Here is an 11,322-nt window from a genome sequence, read left to right as displayed (position 1 = left end):
GGAGGAGAAGGAGGAGAAGGAGGAGGAGGAGGAGGAGGAGGGAGGGAGAGAGGGAGAGAGGGAGAAAGAGAGAGGCAAAGAGGGAGAGAGAGAGGGAGGGAGAGAGAGGAAAAGGGAATAATACTGCACACACTAAGATAACATAGTGGATAAAATACTGGAGACTTGGAATGAGGAAGACCTGAGTTTGAATTATGACCCAGATCCTTTTAAACTAGCTGTGTCACCTTGGGCAAGTCAATTAATATCTCTCTGACTCAGTTTCTTCATCTGTAAAATGAGAATAATACTCATTAGTTATCTCATTAGGATCAAATGAGATAACATTTGTAAAGCACTTAGCATAGCACCTGGCATGTAGTAGACACTTGATAAATATTTCTTTCCTTTTTCTGAAGTCCTTGAAAAAAGAAACACATAGGAATGTTATTTATTTATATATCCCAGATGGGTATTGCTAAAGGGATTTTCTTAATCTCCCCCTATCATTTTAAAAGTAGAAGATTTCTAAGTAAGAGCAGGATATCTTAGAAGAGAGTTAATTAGAGCTGAAGATTCCATTACCTAGAATATGAGATATTTAAGAAAGAGACAGCTGAGAGTTGGGGACTTTTGCTTTGGGATTCACTAGAAAACAGGTCTGCTCGGTCTCCCTCTCAGTCAGGAGACTGACTGGCAGTTTACTACTGACAAGATAGAGAAACAGTTTTAAGGAGGTTGTAGGTGATTAATGTTTATTGATTAGCTTCGATAGGTAGGTAGTGAATATATTTCTAGGTAGTAGTAGTGTAGATAAATTAGGCCTGGTCTGCCAGGCAGAAGAACCCGTCCTCAAAGATAGTTAGAGTAGAGTTTTTTAGAAAATTTAGGTAGGATTAGGATTTAGGTATAGTCATAATGTATTAGAGTAATAATTTCACCTTCCTCCTTTCTATTTTCTATCTGTACTTCTTCTAAATTAACCTTAGTGTTTTTATTAAACTGCTCTCCTCACTTTTGTCAAACTCCTATCAAAATTAACCCTTAACAACCTCATATAGAATTGGAAGAGCCCTATACTGAGATTGAACAGAGATCTTACTTCTAGTCCCAGCTCTGCCATGACCTAGTTCTATGATCTTAAAGAAAAGCCACTTAACTTGTAATAATGGATGTCCATAATTCACTCTGGATTTAAAATTCTATAGCTCTATTGCAATGAAGTTAGGAAACTTAGGTTTGCTACTATCCCTAATACTGATTCTGGAAAAACAAATCCCTATACTCCTCCTTCCTTCAGCTAATCCAGTCAGAGGAAATGGTGAGGAAATCATTGTTGGCCTGCCCTTAATTTCAGAGAAATGTAAAGATTCATGCAGAAGTCACTGAAATATTTTGAGGTCTTGAGACGAAGGTATTATGTAAGTAAAATAAAGTAATCGATGTGCATTTCTGATTGCAGTTATTTTGAAAATCAGCAGCCTTATTTTAAATAAAGTAACAATCTAGTCTATCCTGTAGGTAGAAGGAAAAATATCACAAATGCTGAGCTTCTGAAAATTTCTATTTATTTATAAGTAAAGCACATTATTCATTTTAAAGTTTTATACAAATGTCAGCCTTTCCCTCTCCTTTTCGGAATCCTGAGTGGGTGGCTCCTCTTGACTTTGTTCCTAAACATCTGAGACCCAGCCCCACGGTCGCTGGAACCAGTAAATGATTGCTGCATTTTGCAAAAGTGTAGGTCCTTTAGTCCTGAGCTGGAGCACTTGTTTTGCCCCACAAAGCCAGAACTTTTGCCACAAGATCGTCCCCATTACCTTATTATTATAGCAAATATTAAAAAATGTGTTAACTTAAGTGCCTTGCAATATGTCATGTCAGTGTTTTAGGGAAATGACCAAGTGCCTTTGATTTGGACTAAGAATCATATTTTATTTTTTAAAAACCCTTCTCTTTTATCTTAGAATTGATACTAAGTATCCATTCCAATGCAAAAGAGCCATAAGGGCTAGGCAATTAGGGGTAAATGACTTGCCCAGGGTCACACATAGGAAGTGTCTGACACCAGATTGGAACTCAGGTCCTCCTAACTCCAGACCTGGTGCTCTGTCCACTATGTTACCTACCTGCCCTAATCATCTAACTGCTCCTGGACCGAGCATTTTAGCGCATACACCAAAAAACACTATATTAGGAAGGAAATACACTTATTTTTACTTCTACCCCATAAAGGATTTAAAAAATGGTTATAATTAGAATTCTATCAAATAAGCTGAAAGTTTCAGATGAAAGCACTATAAGAAATGAGTGGGTTCCTGATTTACCAGCTATTTTAGTAGTGGGGGAGCAGGGAAGGAAGGTCACTCTCTGAAGAAAAAAAAAGGTTATTTTCAATGATGACAAAAATGCAGATAAACTTCCCTGTTTCTTCAATCCAAAAGATCTCATATACCTTAAAAACAATTTTATCTATTCCTTTTGATTTAATTAGCATCGATATGCCTATGATTCCCTAATCAGTGTCTCCAGCTGCAGCACCTCCCCATTGCATTAATCCATATTTCCCCCTGCCTCCAGGATAGCTCCATCTGGAACCTCCAACTTGACTTATCTGAAATGGAAGTCACCATTTCCCCCCTTCCCAAACCTTCTTTTCCTTCTTACTTTTTACATTCAAAACCTTTGAACTATCTTTGCCTTTATTTCACATCCAACAAATCCAGCACATTTCCTTGTCCTATTTATTCTGCCTCCATAAAAGCTTCCAAATATGTCCCCTCCTTTCCATTCTCTTTGCCATCACTCTAGGCCAATGGTTCCCAAACATTTTTGGCCTACCGCCTCCTTTCCAGAAAAAATATTACTTAGCACCCTGGAAATTAAATTTTTTTAAATTTTAATAGCAATTACTAGGAAAGATAAATGCACCTGTGGCCATCACTGCTTCCCTGGATCACTGCAGCACCCACCAGGGGGTAGTGGTGCCCACTTTGGGAATCACTGCTCTAGTTCAAGCCCTCAGCACCTTCCTCTTTGGACAACTGAAATAGCCTCTGAACTGATTTGCCTGCTTATAGTCTCTCCCTTTTCCAATTAACCTAAAAGACTTCTGCCAGAGCAATGTTTCTTAAATGCATGGCTCAGAGAGGTCAAAATCCCCGGGGGATCACCAAATTCAGTGATTTCCTGTGTTCTAGAGAATAAATCCAATTTGAGTTTCACCTTAGAGACTCTCCACAAGCTGACTCCAAGCTATACTATCCATCACTTGCCTTCACTAACTCTATATTCTAGTCCAGCCATGCTCAAAGTATGGTTCGAACAGCCCTGGAGTCTTGAGATTCCTTTCAGGGGGTCCATGAGGCTAAAACTATTTTCATAGGAATACTAAGAAGTTTTTATTTCTAATATGGTAACTCTCAACAGATAAAAAAACACATGAAAGCTCTGTGCAGGGTCCTCAATGTTTTTGTTTTTGTTCTTAAAACCATTTATTTATTTTAGAATATTTTTTACATGGCTACATGATCCATGTTCTTTCCCTCCCTTCCTCCCTTCCCCCTCCTGTAGCCAACAAGCAATTCCACTGGGTTTTATATGTCTCAATCAATAATTTTTTTTTAAATCTTTAGTTTCTATCTTAATAACAACTAAGCAAGGGCTAGGCAAACAGAATGAAGTGACTTGCCTAGGATCACACAGCTAGGAAGTGCTTGGGTCAGATTTGAATCCAGGTCCTCCCAACTCTCGGATCTGGTACTCTCTCCACTGTGCCAGCTAGCTGCCTGCCTTGATCATTTTTAAGAGTGTAAAGGGGTTCATCAAAAAAAAAAACATTTTAGAACTAATGCTCTAGTAAAACTGAACTTCTTGAGACTGTACTCTTCCCTCCTTCTACCTCCATTCCTTTGCTCAAGCCATTTCTTAGTCTTGGACTCTATCATTCTATCTGTTGAAATCTTTATTATTTTTCAAGATCTGTCTCAAGTGCTGCTTTCTCTATGAAGCCTGCCTGCATGCCCTCCCTTCCACCCCATTCCCTCTTTGAGTCTCTCTAAGGACTTTGTATTTCTTTTGTGAATTAACACATTATAATCTGCATTATGGTTATTTGTGTGGTTGACATATCTTCTCCACTTGATTTTAAGTTTCTAGAAGACAAGGATTGTGTCCTGTTCACCTTTAGATCTCAATTTATCAGATTGGTTATTTTTAAAATTTAAGCCCTTATGTAGCTCTGTCTTAGTAACACCTCTAAGACGGAAGGGTAAGAGCTATGCAAATGGGGTTAAGTGACTTGCCCAGAAGTCATACAACTAAAAAATGTCTAAGGCTAGATTTGAACCCAGATCCTTCCAATTCCAGGCATGGCACTCTAGCTACTGAGTCATCTAGCTGTCCTAGCAGATAGGTTATTAATCATTTTTTGATGGATTCAAAATTCAATTATTCAATTATTCACTCAACAAGCATCTATTAAGTGCCCTCTATGTCCCCGAGGAACTTGGATTCTTTTGAGATAAACAACAAATACACAGAGAATTGAAGCCATATATATATATACATATATATATATAAATTACTCATATTGTTCTGTATTTACTTTAGTTCTGAACTGTTTGGAATTATTAATTTTTATAGTGGTCCTCTACCATACTGTATCCCTCCCCGCCTATGTTTGTCTTTAATATATATATTAAATATATATATATATATATATATAGGCACTAGCAACCAGGGGGTAGGGTAAAGTCTTGGATGAGGAGAAGTGAACTGAGATAGCTCCCTGTATGGAGTGGCATAAAGCTGAGCCTTGAAGGTAAATGTGAGAAGGGAGTGCATTCTGGGCACAGCGTCTGCCCATTGCCAGGAGCTAGCTGTCATTTGCTGTTGGTGGTAATAAGGGAGGTGTACACTGTGCAAGGCACAGAAAATGAAAATGGAATAGAGCATGGGGAAGAGCAAGTAGGTTGTTCTGGCTGAAACATTTAGTGCATGAAGGAAAGCTTAAGGAATCTGGAAAGGTAGGTAGACCAAAGCTGGATTAGGAAGCACTTTGAAAGCCCAAGCAAAGAAATTTCCATTTTTTCCTGGAGGCATTTGGGAGCTACTGGAGAATTTTAAGTAGGTAAATGGTGTGGTCAGACATGTGCTTTAGGAATATCATTTTATTAGCTATGTGAAAGCAAGATTGAAGAGAAGAGAGGATGGAGAGAGGGCTCCCAATTAAGAGTCTAATACTAAAGTCCAGGGAAGAAATAATTTGAAGGCACAAACAAAGGTGTTGATTTTATGAGTGGAATGAATAAATGAATGAATGAAGTATTTTTTAAGCTCTCATTATGTGCAAAATAATGTGCTAAGGAGTGGGGATGCAATTAGAAATGTAAAATAGTCTTCTCTTGAGGAGTTCACAAGCAGATGGGGGAAGTCACACATATGAAAGATTTTTTTTTAAATAATGTTTCATTTTTTCCTCCATTACATGTAAAAAATAATTTTTGACATTCATTTTTTTAAAGTTTTGAGTTCCAAATTCTTTCTTTTCTTCTACATAGGGAAGTCAGATCAAAAGGTCTCATGTTGCTTAGAGTACGGTAGCAAAGCAAAAATTAAGGCCTTTCATATCATTTCCACTAATAAAATCATATCATTTTCTGATATTGAACCCTTGATATTAAACCCTAGGCTTTGGTAATAAGAATTTTCTTTTTTGGGTCTTTACTTGTTGTGGCACCTACAGGAGCAGTTGGCCAGCTAGATCTCCACAGGAGTTTCTTCCCAGGTTAATGGACTGGAAACATCACTCTTATAAAAGCTCTCAGGTTCAGACTCTTGGGCTGTCTCTATCAGGGTCTCAGATGAGAAGGTAGTCAAGCTGGTGGTGGTGGGTCAGCTTGACTGGCTCATGCCGCTTCCTAACTCTCCCTCTGGGTGCCCTTGTTGCTTCAGAAGTGCCCCTTGAGATGGGTCCTGGAAAATAAAAGGCTTTCAGACACACGCTCCATAGTCCAATTGCCAACGTGAGTGGCAGTTGGTTGGTAATGGATGAGGATGTCTGGCTCTCTCTCTGCACAGGAACTGCTTCCTTAGATGATGGCTGAGAGGTCTGGGACAGACACAGGACCAGTGGTTAGGGGATGCTGCTGTTTCTGGGGATGCTCTGCCTATCTGTCCATTGTCAGTAGCTGGTTATCACTTGTTGCCTGTGTTGATGAAAAAGGTGTACTCTTCACCACAATGATTTCCCCCCTCCTTAATGACTGCGGGGCCTGGGCCAAAAGCCCATTGGTTTGGGGAACACTTCTATTCCCCAGGCTATTATGTTGGAAGCGGGCAGTGGGCAGTGAGGGGCAGGAAGAGAATGAGGACCCTTGTGTTCAGAAATCGTGTGTTTCTTACTAGTTAGCACTGATTAAACATAAACATGGAAAATCTGTTGTTTGGGCATGAGTCAAGCAGAAATTTCAGAATCTGTATTATTAATCAGTGAGCCATTCTGTATTATTAATCACCAGTACTGGTTTTGTACTATTCTGTTCTATGCACCAGTTCTGTCCACTGTTAGGCTGTACTGGTACCAGTTTGGGCTGCTCTGCATGACTTAATTAATTCATTGCTCATATTGTTTTGTATTTACCTTAGTTCTGAACTGTTTGGCATTATTAATTATTATAGTGGTCCACCATACCGTATCCCTCCCCACCTATGTTCATCTTTAATGAAAGCATCCCAGAAGGGATGCTACATTGATAAATACTCTCCCACACTGATAAATGATGACAAGCAGGACAATGGGGGGAACAAGGGACGTGCACACTAAGGGCACTGGCAGTCTGGAGTCCTGGACTATCTCCATCAAGATCTAAGAGGAATTATTGGTCAAGGTAGGGGTGGTTTGACCTGTCTGGCATATGCTGCCCCCTAGTCACCTGAGATAAGAGACAGGTGTAAGAAATTTGAGGGTGACAGAATCCATGAGACATGGCAGCCAATTGGATGTGAGGGAGTCAGAGATGGGGAGGAATTAAAAATGACTAGAAGATGACTAGAAGGTTGGTGGCATCCTCGATAGAAATAAGGAAGTTAAAAGGGAAAGGAGGTAAAGAGAAAGAGAATGAGTTGATAATAATAGCTAGTATTTTTATAGCATTTTTAAGTTTTGCAAAGCCCTTTAAGTTATCTCATTTGACCTTCACGACAACCCTGAGCTATTATTTTTGCCTTCATTTTACAAATGAAGAAACTGAGGCTCACAGAAGTTAAATGATTTGCCCAGCATCACAAAGCTAATAAGAGTCAGAGGCAGGATTCTGACATTTGAGACATCTAGGAGGCTATGAATTAAGTTTACTCTTGATTTTCTCCCATGCTTAACCTTTGCACCTCCATTTTAAGAAAAAAATTTATAGGAATATTTCCAACATTCTCCTCAACAACAGCACGATGAATAGAATGATGAACCTGGATTCAGGAACACCCGAATTTCAATCTGAACTCAGACATTTACTAGCTGCATAAATCTGGGCAGCTTCTACTTAATTTCTGTTGCTTCAGTTTCTTGTTTGTAAAACAGGGCTAATAAGAGTCCTTATCTCTCAGAATCTCAGAATTATTGTGAGATAAAATAAGGTAATATTTGAAAAGCCTTTTTGTAAACCTTAAAGCACTATTTTATGTTGGCTATTATTATTAATATTAATATGTTTTCTACATAAAAAACATTAGGAGCATAGATTTTTTCCAGGCAGAATTCTCTTTCTCCAGCCAGAAGAGAACAAAAGTAACATAGGAACACAAAGTCATACAGAAGATAAACTTAGAATATGACCCTGAGAGAAAGCAGAACAAAGAGAAAGTATGCTTTGACAGAAGTTAACAATTGAATGGAGCTGAGGCATGAAGAGAAGGGAGGGCTGAATGGAGCCTGAGTATTGCTCCTAAAAATCTGTGGGACTTTAGGCAAAGCATTTAACCTCTGGGGACTTAAGTTCCTTCAGTTATAAAATGGGGAAGGGCCGGTACTAGATCTTTAAGGCCCCTTCCAGCTCTAAAGTTTATATTCTCTTCTAGGTCTCAGGGGTATGTTAGTACACTGAAGAGTTGGGAACAAACTTTTCCCACTTCCTAATTTAGTTCAAGACCTGCTCTGCTCTCAGCCTTCACTTTAAAAACAACAAAATTTGTTAATGTCAAAATGAATTGAAATCTCTTAAAATGTTATCTTTCTTCAACATTCCTTTATCCTAAGAAAAGTGCCATTTAGAATAGAAGACAAAACTATAGCAAACTCAAGAGCGTGTCTTTTTTGTTTTGTTTTGTTTTAAAAAGCCCTTATCTTCTTTCTTAGAATCAATACTAGGTATTGGTTCCAAGGCAGAAGAATTATAAGGGTTATTGCCCGGGGTCACACAGCTAGGGAGTGTCTAAGGCCAAATTTGAACCTAAGACCTCCCATCTATGGGTCTGGCTCTAAATCCACTGGGCCACCTAGTTGCCCCCCTTGTTTTGCTTTTTTAAATCCTCACCTTCTGCCTTAGTTTCATTTCTAAGATAGAAAAGCAGAAAGGGCTAGGCAATTGAGGTTAAGTAGCTTGCTCAAGGTCATCTACCTAGAAAGGAAGTGAGGCTAGATTTGAACCCAGATCCTCTAAACTTCAGGCTTGGTGCTCTATCTACTGGGCTATCTAGCTGCCCCACTGTGCTATGTAGCTGCTGTAGGCATATAATTTTTATGGGAGCTGATTTACAGTTGATATAAAGATAAAAACTAGTATTTACATAATTTATTCTTTCCTCTCCAAGTTTCTGGTACATTTCATTGTTAACTTTGACTCGAGGGAAAGAAGGACTAAGTCACTGCTATAGTCTGAAATTCATATTTTTTCCTGTGGGTTAGACATGCTTTGGGGGGACAACATTAGCTTCTCTTCTCAGCTTATATAAAAGGATGAATGAGGGTTTCAGAGATGAGGGGAGGCAGTAAGATTCAAGACTAAAGGAATAAAGGTTAATTAGCTCTCCTTCCCCAAACCCAGACAATAAATTGTGGATGGTTATAGCTCACATTTACTGGTACCCTTCCCAAGAAACATATTTTAGTTTTTAAAAGGGTCTTCTGGAGCCATGTTTTGATACAAAAAGAATGGTTCTAATCATGCATTTCAAGCAGATGATATTGGCAGCAGGTGGACTTTTCACTGCCTTTACAATCATACCAGGTCAGGATGACAGGGAACATTTCCCTAATTTGGGTGTCAGCGTGGTGCAAGGACCAGGCTAATCTCCTCTCTAGAATTCCAAATTTAATATATAGCACATAGGCTGAAGTGAGCATCCTCCATTGTCTTGACCTTTTGTCTTGCCATTGGACTTGGATGACTGATGACTTTGTGCATCTCTGTGTCACTGAGTTCATGAGCAAATCAAGCCATCCCCGTGATATAATTGGTTCTCTTCAAAAACGAAGCATGGATGCCAGCAAGGCAAAGATGAGGTGCTGGAGGACCACCATCCAAATGCTTCCCTAAAGAATAAAGCCCTTCTCTTCTGTGCTGTAACTCTCGAAGATGAGCCTCTTAGCTACTGTCCATAATTAAGATGAAGCAAAATGCAAGTTTATCATAGATTCATATGGAAAATGCAGTTTTCCTTCTCAGTCTCATGTGATCTATTGACTTGTTCTAATCCATTTATGGAAAAAAAGACTCTTTCTTAGAATCAGAGATATTCTTACCTTTACCTTCAACTTCAATATTTATAAAGATTTATAACTTACTCTTACTAATAACTTAATAGTTATTTAATCTAATAAGCTATTATTAATAATAAAACTATCATTTATTAGAGAAGGAAAGCCAGATCTAAATATATTATTTGCTTTGCAAACACTCCACAGCACCACAAAGATAAACAAATATAGTAACCAAGGACAAAAATGACAAATAACAACAGAGAGACCATTAAGAGATTTAAAAAAGAAAAGAGTAGACATTTCCTAGCTGTGTGACCCTGGGCAAGTCACTTGACCCCCATTGCCTAGCCCTTACCACTCTTCTGCCTTGGAACTAATACATAGTATTTATTCTAAGGCGGAAGGTAAGGGTTTTAAAAAAGAGAGAGAGAAAGAAGAGTAAATGCAGAAGTCATAATGGAAAATCAGGCCTGAAACATTGTGAACTAAATAAACCATGAAACCCTCTACCTATGGAAGAATCAATGTTTTTCATGGGTCTAAATTACAAAAGGGGAGGGAGCATAAATGGGGAGAAGAAGGAGATATGTTTGGATAAGCATTACATTTCGTAAAATACATCTAATATGCCTCTACAATAGGAATATGTATACCATTAAACTTGAATAGAACAGTAGCTAGCCATATGAAATTGACCTTAAAATGCAAAAGTAGAGTATATGGGCAGCCAGGTGATGCAGTGGTTGGAGTATGAAATGATGAAAAGGAAAACTCTATCTTTGATCTAACTAAACTTTTATTAAGATAAAAACCGGAGCTGCACCAGCCTGAAATTAAAGTGCTGGACCTGTATACAGCCAAGAAGATATATTCCTTAGTTCAAATCTGGCCTTAGGCTCTAGTTGTGTGACTCTGAACAAGTCACTTAACCCTGTTTGCCTCAGTTTCCTCATTTCTAAAATCAACTGGAGAAAGAAATGGCAAAGCACTCCAGTATCTTTGCCAAGAAAGCCCCAAATGGAGTTGCAAAGAATGAGATATGACTGAAAAACAAACAGTGGAGTATATAAAGACCTTATTTTTTACATCACAATTCCTGCCACAAGTCATAGAAGTCAAGGCTTACATATTCCTTCATTTGTCTCTTAAGTTTTTTTAACAAGCCACATAACATCACCTTCATGCTATACAGAGGAATATATAATGTACTCTCATCAAGTCAAGGCTAACAGTGAAGAGAAAATAATGAAGCTTAGAGAAAAGAATGGATGAGGAAGCAAAAGGTAACACAGCAAAATGGAGAAAACTTGTTTCAGTGGGAGAAAGGATTATCATTTTTGTTGTTCGGTCTTTTCAGTCATATCTGGCTCTTTGTGAGCCTATTTGGGATTTTCTTGGCAAAGATAATAAGGTGATTTGCCATTTCCTTCTCCAGTTCATTGATAAATGTTCCCATTTGTGGAGGGAGGAAGCTACTCTATAAAAGATCTGGACCTTGCAATGAGTATAATCTACCAAGATTTGGTCCTTAAGATGAGAACATTTCTGATCCCAAAGAGATCTAAAAAAAAAGAAAGAAAGAAAGAAAGAAAGAGAGAGAGAGAGAGAGAGAGAGAGAGAGAGAGAGAGAGAGAGAGAGAGAGAGA

The 11,322-nt window shown here is 38.5% G+C and overlaps 1 pseudogene; it reads right to left on the bottom strand.

Moving 5' to 3' along the window:
• Positions 1-9,208: 9,208 nt before the first annotated feature.
• Positions 9,209-9,308, bottom strand: LOC123238434 (annotated as a pseudogene).
• Between the last annotated feature and the right edge of the window lie 2,014 nt (positions 9,309-11,322).

This window comes from Gracilinanus agilis, chromosome 2 (genome assembly GCF_016433145.1).
Source record: "Gracilinanus agilis isolate LMUSP501 chromosome 2, AgileGrace, whole genome shotgun sequence".
Classification (NCBI taxonomy): Eukaryota; Metazoa; Chordata; class Mammalia; order Didelphimorphia; family Didelphidae; genus Gracilinanus; species Gracilinanus agilis.
This window is presented reverse-complemented; position numbering and strand designations above follow the sequence as displayed.